Below are 13,927 nucleotides of genomic sequence, written 5' to 3' on the forward strand. Positions count from 1 at the left end.
CTCAACTTTATCAACTGATGAAAATAGTAAACGAGTGATTGCCACCCAAAACTCCCGATCAACCTCATGTTATGGCAATTTACACTAAAAAAAAGAGGCTCATTCTGAGCCATTAGTGATCCATGATACAAATAATACCTAGCTTGGTTTACATCTGGAAGGAGAGAAGATCGAAACAAAAATAGAATCATGCTCTACCTAATGGCCAGGTTGTTGCAACCTTGCCACGTAGTGGCCACTAGAGAATGGAAATTCTTTTACTTCAAGATCATATCAACCTCCTTTGCCATATCCATCTCGATCCCTTAAGCATTCTAGAGTTGGACCAAAAAAGGTCATGTAACAAGTACTATCTCTCTCTATAAATTCTCCATTCATCAAATCCATGGCTAAGATTCCCAATTTCGCTATGGATGTGATGACTAACCAAAAATAATTGGAGAATGCATCTACCAACGTGCTAAATGAGTTGTATTTTTCTGCAATCATTGATGGATTGCCAATTAAGATGGGATATATGGGGCGGCTAACTTTTCCTTGTGAATTTCGCAATTCTATTGCAATAAATGTGTTAGCAGATTCAGGGGAATCATCAATCTCATGTCATACTGTTTCTACGAGAAGTTTGACTTACCAAAAATACAAAATATAAGGATGACACTTCACCTGACGGATCACCCAATAGCTCACCTATAAGGAATTGTTGAAAATTTGTTGATAAAATTGGGGAAATTTATTTTTCCAGTTGACTTTGTGGTTCTAGAGATAAAAAGATGAAGACCTCCCCATATTTTTGGAAAGACCATTCTTGAGCACCACAAGATCCCTCATTGACATCCATGAATCTAAGCTCACACTTTGTGTATAAGATGAAGAAATAACTTTTGAAATGGATCAAAACTTGAGGCCAAAAGATGAAGTGTTAAGGTTGAATGATTTTGAGGAAGTAGTTTTAATGAGCTAGATGAGATTAAGAAATTAATGGAAGAAGAGTTGAAGGATTGGGAGAAGCCTATAGTAGAAGAAGTAAAGTGTTCCAAACTAATAACTTCAATTCCTATGTTATTTGAAATGTTCGCATTCATTAAACCCAAGGCTCAAGTGGAAGTGGCAACTAACGAAGAAGAAAGCGATTCGGGTGATAATGTTGAGATAAATGATGAGAAAATTAGTGATGTGTCAATAATTACCAACATGGTTGTAGACAAAGATGATCATAAAGAAGATGAGAAGAAGAATATGAAGATGAAAGTGAAAAACATGGGATTGAAACGCAAGAACGAGGAAAGCACCAATACAAAAAAAGGAAAAATTGAAGAAAGCATACATACAAAGGGTACAAGCATACAAGTGAAGATGGAGAGAGAAAAAGAAGAGCCCAATCCTATGTGCAACAACATAGAGCAGGAAGGATTCCAACTCATCGACTCCTAAAAAAGAAGTGCTTCTCAAGAGGCAACCCAATGTTTGAAGAAGTTTTTATCCTTTTAATTTACTTTAGTTTTATTTGTTTTGTTTCGTTTTTTATAACCAAATGATTGTGATGTTTTCTGAATTTATCTAGGAATTTTGTTATATTTTTGGTTGTGTAGGATAGAGGGTAAGTTTTAAAGAAAAATGTCATAACATTTGAAATGTATAATCAAGAGCCACAACTTTGCATAACTGTAGGATACATGTAGATATTTTTATGAGAGTTCTGGAAAATCAGAGGCTTATAATTTACGAAATGCTTGAGTGAGAAAATTCTAGACATTCCTAGAAGAATATTTAAACCGAAGCTATTTTACTAAACTTCTGGTTCCCACAATGTAGTATTCTTCGGCCACGTAGTGGCGTTCCTAACTTTCATGAACTTGACGATTTCATACTCGACACCACGACGTGGCATTTCTTTCCACGTCATGGCTAGGCTGCAGTGTATATTTTGAAGTTTTGCTGCGCCGCCTTTTCAATGGAATGGTTCTTGGTTTTATTTTTATCCGACACATTTGCATCACGAGCAGCAGGAGTCTAGTTTTGAGTTTCCAGTACAAATTCAAGATGTTCAAGCTTTTCACGCATTTTCATGAAGTCGATCTCACCACTTCTACCCCAAAGGAGTCTGTTCTAATTTCTCCTTTTTAGTTTTTCTTCCTTAATTGTTTAAGTATACAATAAGGACATTACATCAATTAAGTGTGGGGTAGGTGTAGTGACACATATGATGACATGTGTAGAATGTAAAGATCAAGTGAATCAAACAATCATGAAGAACATAAAGAGTAAATAAATTTGTTTAAGATCCATTAGAATAGAAATAGTTGATAAAGTGGGTCTTGTAATGGTTTCCCTCTGTAAACTAATCTGATAAAGGTTCTAAAATTAATGGAAGTCACCCACTTCCTACTTATAGGAAAGACTCAACCCATTACACATCACAACAGGGTAAGCCACATCCATGGAGAACTTTGCACCGTAACAGTCTCCCTCAAAGTACAACAGACTTTAAATTTGCTTTCAAAAGGAATACACGAAAAGCTTCGAATAATAATTTCTTCATTCTCCCCCTTTCTTATAAAAAATGATTTTAAAACCAACAACGGATGAGAAACCCTCGAGAAATAAACTTGATGAAACTCCACCTCGATGTGTGATAAAAATGCAACCTCGAAATTCTTGCACGAAATATAATCACGAAAAGTCAAGGAAAAAATCTTCAAAACATGTGAAGATTTCGACTTTTGGGTGAGAGTTGCAAGAAATTCGAAAATCGGGTAAAAACTATCAATTTTTCAAATTTTGTAGGGACCCATTGCGAAAATTCAGCTTCAGATGTGAAACTTCATCCCCAATCCGAAACTGGGCATAAGTGTCAAAACTCTTAAAACTCTCGAGTGAAAATAGGGCATAAATAGTCAAAACTCTTAAAATTCAAGGACTTAAAATACAATATCTTCTTTCTTCATAGAAAATTACCCCCAAGTCGAAATTGGGTATTTTCTACCAACTTGTTGAAACTATATGGACTCGAATTTCGACTCAAAATACAACATCGTTTCCAATTTCGACTCTTAAACACAAATCACGTTCGACTCGGTTTAATTTCGACTCTAATTCTATCTTCCCTATAAACTCGAACGAACATACTTACTCCATTGATATTGATTCCATATCATACCAGTTGAATACGACTATCAAACAATACCAAAAAATCAATCCGCTTGACTCAAATCAAACCAGGTACATCAATAACAACATCAATTGAATTCAAATCAAACCAAGTACATCAACAATAACATCAGTCGAATTCAATTTTGACCCCAAGCAAATACAATTTACTCCAATGCGTTTGACTCCAAGAAAACAAACATGTTCAATTTCAAATGACGCCAAGTAATATCGGTTGAAATTGACTCCAAACAATCACAAGTACCATTCGAATTTGATCTAAGCATCTCGAAACAAATTTCGACATCATCAGTCTCCATAGCAATCAAACTCAACTTTTGATTATCGATTGGTGTCTTCAAAAACACGTTCGACTCGTACCAAAACACAATCGACTGTGGCTTTTGTTTAACGTCAAAGTACCATTGACTCAATCAAAAACTAATGAAATTCGATTATTCAAGCTTTCGATTCCATACATCATTCCCACTCGTAATCAAGTCACTCATCATCACAATTGACTTCCATCAAAAACTATCCAAGACTTCGACTTCATTTGACATCAAATTCTACTATTTCATGTCAAACCATAACCAAAGCTTTAAGTTTATGGCAGTGTCGAATAATGCCATTGAATCATTATCAGGCATCTATGAATTTTGATTCTTTGACCTTATTTTGATTTTTGAATTGAATATTGATTTCGTAGTTCAATTTTGACTTTCATAGGTTTGACATTTCAATTTTCACTTCACTGATTTTGCTTTCGGTCTGATAGTTCTTGAGTTGTTGAAACAATTTTTTGAAACAAAATCCAAATTGAAAACATGAGTCGTGAGGAAAACAGGAATCGAGAATCGAATCGATGAACAAGAAGTGGTCAAGTGTACTCTCTGACCTGGTAAATCGAATTGATGAACAGTAATTGGGGTCAACTTTTGAATAAATGAATTGGATCAATTTTTGAATTTGGCTTTAGGCTTGAAAACGTATCATCTGATAACTAAATGAATTCGAATTTTTATGCTCAAAGTTGTTAGATCAATTGAATATATATATATATATATATATATATATATATATATATAGGATCAATAATGGGGCTCGAAACAAATTTGATCCAACGAATCAAACCGATCAAAAAATCAATAAACGAACACAAGAATTGAAAATATGTGTAGCATCCCAAAATTCAAGACCAAAAATTTCATTTTCAATTAAATAATCATAAAAACTAGTAGTTTGAAAACATCAATAGTATCATCCCATATAATAAGCAAAACCAATATCCAAAACATGTCATAAGAAAATAACATCACAGTACAAATCCTAAAGATCTCATGTGCGGAAAATCATAGTGTGATGCATTGCGATCATGCCATCTCTTTTCCTTTCGAAGTAGAAGTACCTGAAACCAAAGCTGAAAACCGTAAGCACGAAGCTTATTGAGTTCCCCCATCATACCTCATACCATACAATAAACATACTGCCTAGCATATCAGGGTGTTGGCCTACCCTTTCGGTCTCTTTCAATCGATACTGCATAGCAGGGTGTTGGCCTACCCTACGGTCTCTTTTAACCGGTAACTACCTAGCATATTAAGGTGCTGACCTACCCTTCAGTCTCTTTCAACCAGTAACTGCCAAGTATATCAGAGTGTTGGCCTACCCCTTCGGTCTCTTTCAATCGGTAACTGCCTAGCATATCTGGGTGATGGCCTACCCCTTCGGTCTCTTTCAACTGGTTATGGGATCTATTCACCCCTACCACTACCACATAATATCCTAGCATATAAGCAAATAAATCACATACTACCTAGCATATCTAGGTGCTGGCATACCTTTTCGGTCTCTTTCGACCGGATACGGGGTCTACTTCACCCCTACCACTACTATGTAATAATATAGCATACAAGCACATAATCTTAATAGATAGTGGCATACTAGACAACTATCACAAAGAAAATCATCTCTACTTGTAAATAACTACTATTGGGCCAGCATTGGTGCCTTCGACCCACTCGTACCGGGAAGGTAACTCACCTCACACTACAAAAGTTCATCATAAGAAATCCTTAGTTGCTGACCTGGCAACTACTCAAGCTATCAATACCTAAATATCACCCAATTAGCAGTTGGGTCCCAACGCATGAACCATAATCCATACTTGGGCTAAAATGACCATTTTACCCCTGGCCCAACAAGATTCATAACTCAGGCCCAAGCCCAAAACCAAATAATCCCAAAATCCATAAAAGCCCATTAATAGCCTAATTTTCCAAATTGGGCACAAACCCTTATATGGACCTTTTCCCCAAAGTCCACTTACTTTTCTAAACCAATACATATGACCATAGCTAGCCCAACCAATCCATGCATTACAAGCCCATGCGATAGCCCGAACCTGAAATAGCCCATAAGGCCCAATAAGGCCTAAATCGATTATGTACCTAACCCAAAAAGGCACAATATCCAAAAATGCCTAAATTAATAGATGGTCAACCCTACTCATATCCTAGTCCATGGTCCAAAGCCCAAGAAGTCAACAAAAACGAGGTGATCAATCTGGCCGAGTACACCAAGCGTATACCCTTTGGGTCCAGTACGTGCCACTCACTGTCACACCCTAAAACCGAGAACGGCGGAATACGTTCTAGGGTGGAGGACATCATATACAGTATCATAACAATGAATAATAGTAAAGACAAGCAACAACACCCATTGTATTAGTATAATAATTGTAATACGAGTGTGTTCTGTACAGTTTGTTAGATACCAAAAGTATAATCAAAATAAAATATGAGTCTTGTATGTGCTCCACCTTCCCAAAAGCTGCATCTATACCTGTCTACTGATGACCTGAGAATACAAGTTATTTTGAAAACGAGTATCAACATAAAGCTGGTGAGTTCGTAAGTATTTAGTGTCATTTCTTGTATAAAAGTGTTTACAATCACGTAATATAATAGCTGTTATGAAAGTTTGAAAATAGTATGATCCCTCGAAAATCCTATATTTTCCAGCGAAAGTAGTCTTCTACCAAAACTCGGTTAATTGTATGTTTGATCCTTTAAAAATGTAAAAGTTTTCCCAGTGAAACTATTAGTATGAAAATATAGTTTTAAATTTCGTTGATATAAAGTAATTGGGAAAATAATGTTTTACCCCAGCAGTGTCATTGCCGGCTAAAGGTAATAAAGATGCAAACTCCAGGTAGTATTAAATGTACAATACACCTCGGGAGTCCGTTTTGCCTTAATGTGATAATTAAAGGTCTTAATGTGAACTTGTACGTAACCATGCTAATTGACGATCGAATAAAAGATGACCCTCCAGGTCACACGTTGTATGGTGATATTTTGTCACCCCTGGGCTTAGTCGGCTCGGACTGTAGCTAGCAGTTGGGATGTGGGAGTGTCTGTCCCGTATAGATCTATATACATAATGCCCGCTCTCCGTCCAAGAGACTCTGGTTACACGGTGATCACACGATGAAGTGTCGTATCGAGAAGTAGTACGTCACATTCTATTTTAGTGTAGTTTCTTGTATTAGAGTATAATTTACTTCTTGGTATAATGTATTGAGTGTTTTCTTGTATAGTATATAGTGTTCTCTTCGTATAGTATTTACTATGTATAGACTCATAACTGTATTAACTATAGTAAGTGTCATAGTAACAATAGTAATGAGTGGTAATCCTTAACAATACCTATTATAAGTAAATAGAGATGTTAGTTGAATACCTTTGATAAACAAAGGTGTTGAACTGAAGTTGAAGACTTTTATATCCAAGACAAATATATAAGATATATAACTAAGAATTCAATGACAGTCGAACAGATAACCGAATACCCTAAGTCCACAATCAAACGAGAACATGAAATAAGGTGAGCTATTAGTTCTAAGTCCTTCAATCCTTACTTATATAAATATATTTTTGTAGATATGACTTGGAAATAAAACAAGTTTAAAAGCATTGAAAAATAGTTTTTGAGCAATTAAACATGAAAATGATTTTGATAAACCTTTAAAACGATTTTGTTAGTAAGGTAGTTTGAAAGTATAGAAATCCTTTTGGTAACAAGTTATAAATCACATGAATTTTATACTATAACTTGTTTGGTTCAACTTCTATCCCCCCCCCCCCCCCCCCGGCCACCATAAAAGCACTTAAAACATTTAAAAGGTTGATTAAGGGTTATGAACTCACCTGTATTGAATGATGCGATGATAGGATCGGTTTAGGAGGTTGAGTGTCAATTGTGGATTTGAGCACAAACGGATCCTATTATCCATATAATGACATATATATATGTGTGTGCAATTAGTGTTTGGAATAACTAATTATTGCATTGGGGCCACTTTAGGGACTAGTAAACACTTATTATAAATTGTCACAACCATATAAGATTGTATATGAGTGGTATATGACTACACAAGGGAGTGTATGGTCAAAATGCACAACAAATGTGTGTGTGCGGCCAGGAGGTGTGTGCGGTTGCACATGGTTTGTGCAGCCGTACACTTGGTGTGTGCGGCCATATACACTTGAAGATCATGGGAAATGACGTTTTTCAGGTATATCTCCAAGTGTTCTTGGCCTATAACAAGTTATAACAAGTGTACATGTGTTATAGAGGCTAGGAAAGGGTGATTAAAGTCCAAAACTTAATGTGTGTGTTCTTGGTGTTCTTGATTATTTAACACCAAAACGTGTTATCATGGATGAAAGTGGGGAAAAAGGCTAGTTAAGATCATGTAACAGTTAATCAAGGGATGAATCACTTACTTGCTTGAAGATTAGAGTGAAAAGTGGGATGATACTTGAGAGGATTTCGAGTTCCAGCTTGAAGCAGTGGGAAAAGTGTTCAAAATGACTAAGTTTGGTATATATAGATGATAGTGTGTGGCTGGGATGGGTGTGCGGCCGCACATACCTATGTGTGGCCGTACACTCAAGTGTGTGGCTGCACACTCCATGTTTTGGAGTGCTTGGCCCGATTTTGCTAGATATGCATTGTGTTATACTATTTCTAGGTTCCTACCTTATTTGTAATACATTTAGAACGCTCCAATAGGCTCCAAACGGTGTTGAAAGCTAACAAAATGAGTCTAACTCGGATTCAATTGGTCTATTGTACAAGAGAGAAATTTCGGGTTGTCACACTTACTAGGTCAATACGCCTAGTTTACTCCTTTAGACTCCAAACTTTACAAATAAGTACTTAATCACTTTAGTCCTTGCTCCAACTCTCCAGTCTAACTTCTAAAGGTCACTTTTCAAGTAAAGTTGGCAACTTTACTAACATACATAGCTTAATGGGACTCTAGAGCTCAAAAGAGCTTAATGGATGCTATTAAATCATGATTGAACTCAAAATCTCCACAAAGCTTGCACTTTTATGAGAGAGGGAACCTTAGAATGTCCAGATCTACTAGTTTGAGTTCCTAAAACAGACCTAGCTCACCACGACCAAACAAAAGGGACTAGAATGACCAAAAATCCAACCCAAAGTAGATTTATGAAATGAAAAGCCTAGATAGAGACTTTATACCTTGAGAGTCTCAAAATGGAGATATAAACATTAGATCTCTAAGTTCTTCTCCATAGGTTGAGTCCTTCACCTCCTTCATCTCTTGCACAAACCACCAAGAGTCTTCTTTCAAGATTCAAACTTCACCCAAGGCACTCCAGGGTTTTATGGAAGTAGATGGGGATGGTGGCTGGCTTAAAATGACCTAAGGAATGGTATAGTGTTGCTTATATAGGGTAGGAACCTCACAATTAGGGTTTTGGTCTGAAGGGAGTACGCCCTGTGTACCCCATAGTATGCCCGACATACTCAAGAACCACCCACGACCAGATGCCCTTTTATGTTGAGTGTAACCTAGCTTACGTTGGGCGTAACCTTCCAAACACATGCATGCATCCTTGCATGCATGGAACTGATCGGCCAAGTATTTCTATTAGGGGCTAATTCTACCAAAACCTTCAAAGTACCATAACTCCCTCATTCTAGGTCTGTTTCCAACAAACCTTATATCCTCAAAAAGGTGGCGAGAAGCGTTTCGATCCTAATAACTTACCCATGCCTTAAAGCCCTCCGATTAAAACCCAAAACCCATAAAAGACTAAGATATGAATTTACAGTCATACCCTTGGCTTCTGAAGACACAACCGAATACATGGATCACTTAAACCATGGCAACTACATCCGAAATAGGCTAAATCCTTCCTTTCCCGAAGCCGTAAACACCATGACAACTGATGATTAGGTTACAGCCCCAAGAAACAAGTCAAATTTGAAACTGGGTATTAAAATATGATTAGATTTGAATTTCGAGAAAACCTGAATCGTTCGTCATCGGATATTCATGAGTAAGGTATCGATCTTAACATGAATTTTTCGGAATCTACTTGAAAATTTGAAAAATATTCTTGATAATCCTTTTTCGATTTGTAGTACTCGAATTGATCATGGAAGATCTCGGTTCTTTGGTTGGAACTAAGAAATCTCCAAATTTCACATTATACCACCCACGATGCATATCAAGAATGGATTGTATAAGGTGCATAGTGGGAAAAATCACATTCAAATCCCTGGTAATCCCTTGTCACATTGTACCACCCACGTTTCACATTGTAACACCCACTGTCACAACTTCATGAAAATCACATTGAAATCCCTTGTCTTGAACATCAAGAACATCAAGAACATGGTGAACTTCTTCAAGAACACCTTAAACAAACTCAAGAGCATGAAGATCATTTAGGTCTTCAATAAGAGAAAAATATTCCTTTTTGAATAATTCTTTCTTTTCCTTCCTTTTGATTACCACACCAACACAAGATATTCATCGAAATTTGAACCAAACTTTCAATCTTACAATGAGGTTGAAATATCAATTTTCCATGATCATCATTCTTGTATCCATAAGAAATCAAAGCTTCCCATGTAATAAACTCTCTTTTCAATAATAATCCATAAAATTGATTCTCATTGACTTTGTATTTGACATCTTCAATTATGACGATCCAAGAATCATAAGCCAAATACACCATCTTTGATCAATTAACAACAAAGATTAAAACTTGTATATTTCTGGAGAGAGAAAGTAATTATGAATAAAATCTCTAGAGAGAGAAAGTAAATATGAACCAAGTTCTAGACAGAGAGTGATTTCGAATGAATTTCTTAAGAGAGAAAGCAAAAATCACATAAATTCTAGAGAGAGAAAATCAAATTTGAAAGAAGAATAAATAACAATTTGATTTCTAGAATAAAATAAAAAACTCTCAAAGATGAAGAACTTATAACAATGAAGATTCACCACATCAAAAATGTCCTCATGGATCAATTCTCCAAAACTTCAAGAACACTCGCTTTGATACCAATCGTAATGATCCAATTATGATGACATGTGGGAAATGTAAAGATCAAGTGAATCAATCAATCATGAAGAACACAAAGAGTGAATAAATATGTTTAAGCTCCATTAGAATAGAAAGGGTTTACAAAGTGGGTCTTTTAATGGTTTCTCTCTCTAAAGTAATGTCACAAAGGTTCTTACATAAATGAATGTTATTCACTTCCTATTTATAGGAAAGACTCAACCCATTACACATTACAAGAGGGTAAGCCACATCCAAGGAGAACTTTGCACCCTAACAGTAGGGGGTTGAACTCAAGAATGCAAGCATATTGATACTAATGATAAAAAAAAATAACTAGGATTTAAAAAAAAAAAATTATTAGAAAGATTTGAAATAATAATCTAAAATTGAATCCGGTTAAAAATTGTTATATTTTTATGTTGAGATTTAGGTTGCTAGTGTTGTGTGGGACGATCCGATGCGAGTTTCAATGTTTATTTGAGCCAACATATGTTCTAGTGTATTTTTCGCTTCACTATCCTAGTGAAATCATGGAACAAAAACACAATCTTGCTTAGTTTGAGGGACATAATTTGTTTAGCATCGTGTATCAAAAATGTATCTAGGAGAGCTTATACAATCATTACACTTTAGACTAATACATTTAACCAATAAGGGTTTAAGTTAAGTTCTCTTGCTTATGCATATGTTTTTCTGTTTAGAATTTTTATTTTTGAGTGAAAAAAAAGTGATTTTTTTTTGAAAAAAAGAGAAAAATAGAAAAGGAAAAAAAAAGTTGCAAATGTTTGAGTGAATAAGAGTCTACAAATCTATGAAGATCAAGGAGAAATGTGAACAAAAGTTCAAGAAATCCAAAAATCAAAGAATCAAGAATAAGACAATTTTCCAAGTTATTATTTATTTTAATTTTTCTTTCTAGATTATTTTTTTCATATGTATGCTTATGGACTTAACCAAAAGTACCCTGAGGTTATGAAAGATTTATGAGGATATATTCAGAGGTATGCATAAAATGAATGTTGTTTAAAAGAAGTCGGGAAGTGTGTATGAAGATTGTAAGTATTTAGGATTGGGGAGGGTTATAGGAAAATTTAGATACAAATACATGCATTGCGATCTTGATGTAATGGAGATGCTCAAAATGGATTGTATTGTGTGATGTTGGTAACTAGGGTTTTAATGTGATGGTATGATAATAAAAATTAGGTTTGTTGTAGGGCAAGGAAAAGACAAGTATGAGATAATTTGATATGTGTATATTTGGTCATATATTGTGTGCACATTTTAAATACTTTTAGCTACAATTATGTTTATTTTAGGACAAAAGATAATTATTATGTCTGAAATCTATTTTATAGTAGAAAAGCCATGCCTGGGATGAAAAGGGAGAAAATGCGGAGCTGGAAGCATGAAACAATGAGCCAAGATGATAAGAGACGGATAAAAGTCTTGAAGATGGAAGCCCGTGGCGTGGATATTTCCTACAGGTCACATCAATTGGAAAGTTCGCGGTCATTAAGCTGACTTGGAGAATACACGTGGATTCAGAAGCCTACGATGTGCCATCTATCTCAATGTTGTGGCGATCAGATTTATGGAAAGTATATATATTTGGACATTATGTGGAATTTAGGAGGTTGGCTTTAGGATTAAGCTAAGGTTTATGAGTAAAAACCCTTAGAAAACCTCTACAGGTGAAGAATTTGATTGGCACTCAAGCTTTGAAGAGAACTGATGAAATATCATCACTAAATCATTCAGTTTGCTAAATTTAACCATGTATTTTCTAGTTAACTTCGACTAATTACTTGTTTCTATTTTAGTTATGGGCTAATCATCCCGTTCTTTTGCTTGGTGAAGATGAAATTAGATCTTATGTGTTGATTTCTATTATTGGATGCCATATGTTGACTTTATTTGTGTGTAATAATAAAAAAACTAGCATGTTAAAATTTTAGTTTTTATTGCTTATTAATCAAGTTTTGTGTGATAGATGATCATTCAAATTGCATGAATTTGTTACCTAATTGTTTATGATCATTACATACTTACAGCTAAGATTAATCATATCCTAGGGTTATGTAATTAAAATTTAATAACTTTAACTATATTAAAGAGCATAATTAATCATAACTTATGCTTGGTTGCTTGAATTTATCATAGGAAAGTAACTCTTAGAATTGTCATTCATAGTCCAATTCGTGATTATATTGATTTTGTTTTTAACCTGTGCTTCATCATTGGATGGTAATTCATAAATTGGTACATCTAGGTATTTGATCACAATAGCTAGTTAATTAATTGGCAATCAGTATAATTCATCCAATAGAAATCAACCATAAGAGAATGGGAATTAGAAGTGAAAAGAAGTACACTTTAAATATTGAAGTAAAAGTAGTTTTCCTACTTGTTAGTTTTAATAGTTACTTAGTTAGTAGTAGTTTGATTTAAGTTCTCCTGATCTTGAAAATTTAGTAAAATCCCCCAATTTAAGTTTGTTTTCTTAGTTTAATTAAAACTAGTTATTTAATAAATTAAATTCCATTCCCTGTGTTCGACACCCGAATTACCGAAGGTATTCTATAATCCGACTAGATACATTGTCTATAGGTGCATAACTAGTTATGTGGTTAGGTTATAAATTTAAAATTTATTAATATATTTTTATGCACATTAGGTGCAAACATGCCTTTTTAATGTTGCAACTTCTTAAATTTTGGCAAGTTTTGATTTTTATTCATATTAGCTCAATTCTTGTCCTAGTCTTTTCTTTTTGCTCAACAACAACGATTTTAGCTGTAACTATTTGATTCAAAATATATTGAGTATCATTTATCTTCGATTATATATTTAAGATTAATATTTTAATAATTGCCCAAAATATATGACTAATTATGACATCATCATTTGGAAATCAAATTTTCAAAAGAAAAGGAAGGGAGCCAATTTGGGGGATAAAGGTTTGAACTTTCAAAAAGAAGTTTTAAGGTGACTATCACAACCGTAACTAACTAGGGCACCGGTATGCAAACTACATGCTTCCAAGGTAACACCTACAGATTCAGGCTAGTCAATTAAGACATATTAAATGTTAAAATTGATTTTTTAAAAGAATATTTAGGACAAATAATCTTAACCAAATTCATAGTATATGTGACAAGGATTCCATACATATAAAGAATGCAGAAATCCGGTTTCGTATGAAAAGTTATCGAAGTTTCACGATCAAATAGCCACGACTCTACGTATCGTAAAAAGTGGATTTTTGATTAAAAAAATACTTTATAAAAACTAAAAAAGTTGTAGTAGTCGTTAAACTGAGAGTGTGCATATAAACAACATCTAAATCTGACTTCGTGAGAGAAAGTTATGATTTTTCA

The sequence above is a fragment of the Lactuca saligna genome, chromosome 9, assembly GCF_052625555.1.
Source record: "Lactuca saligna cultivar CGN05327 chromosome 9, ASM5262555v1, whole genome shotgun sequence".
Classification (NCBI taxonomy): domain Eukaryota; kingdom Viridiplantae; phylum Streptophyta; class Magnoliopsida; order Asterales; family Asteraceae; genus Lactuca; species Lactuca saligna.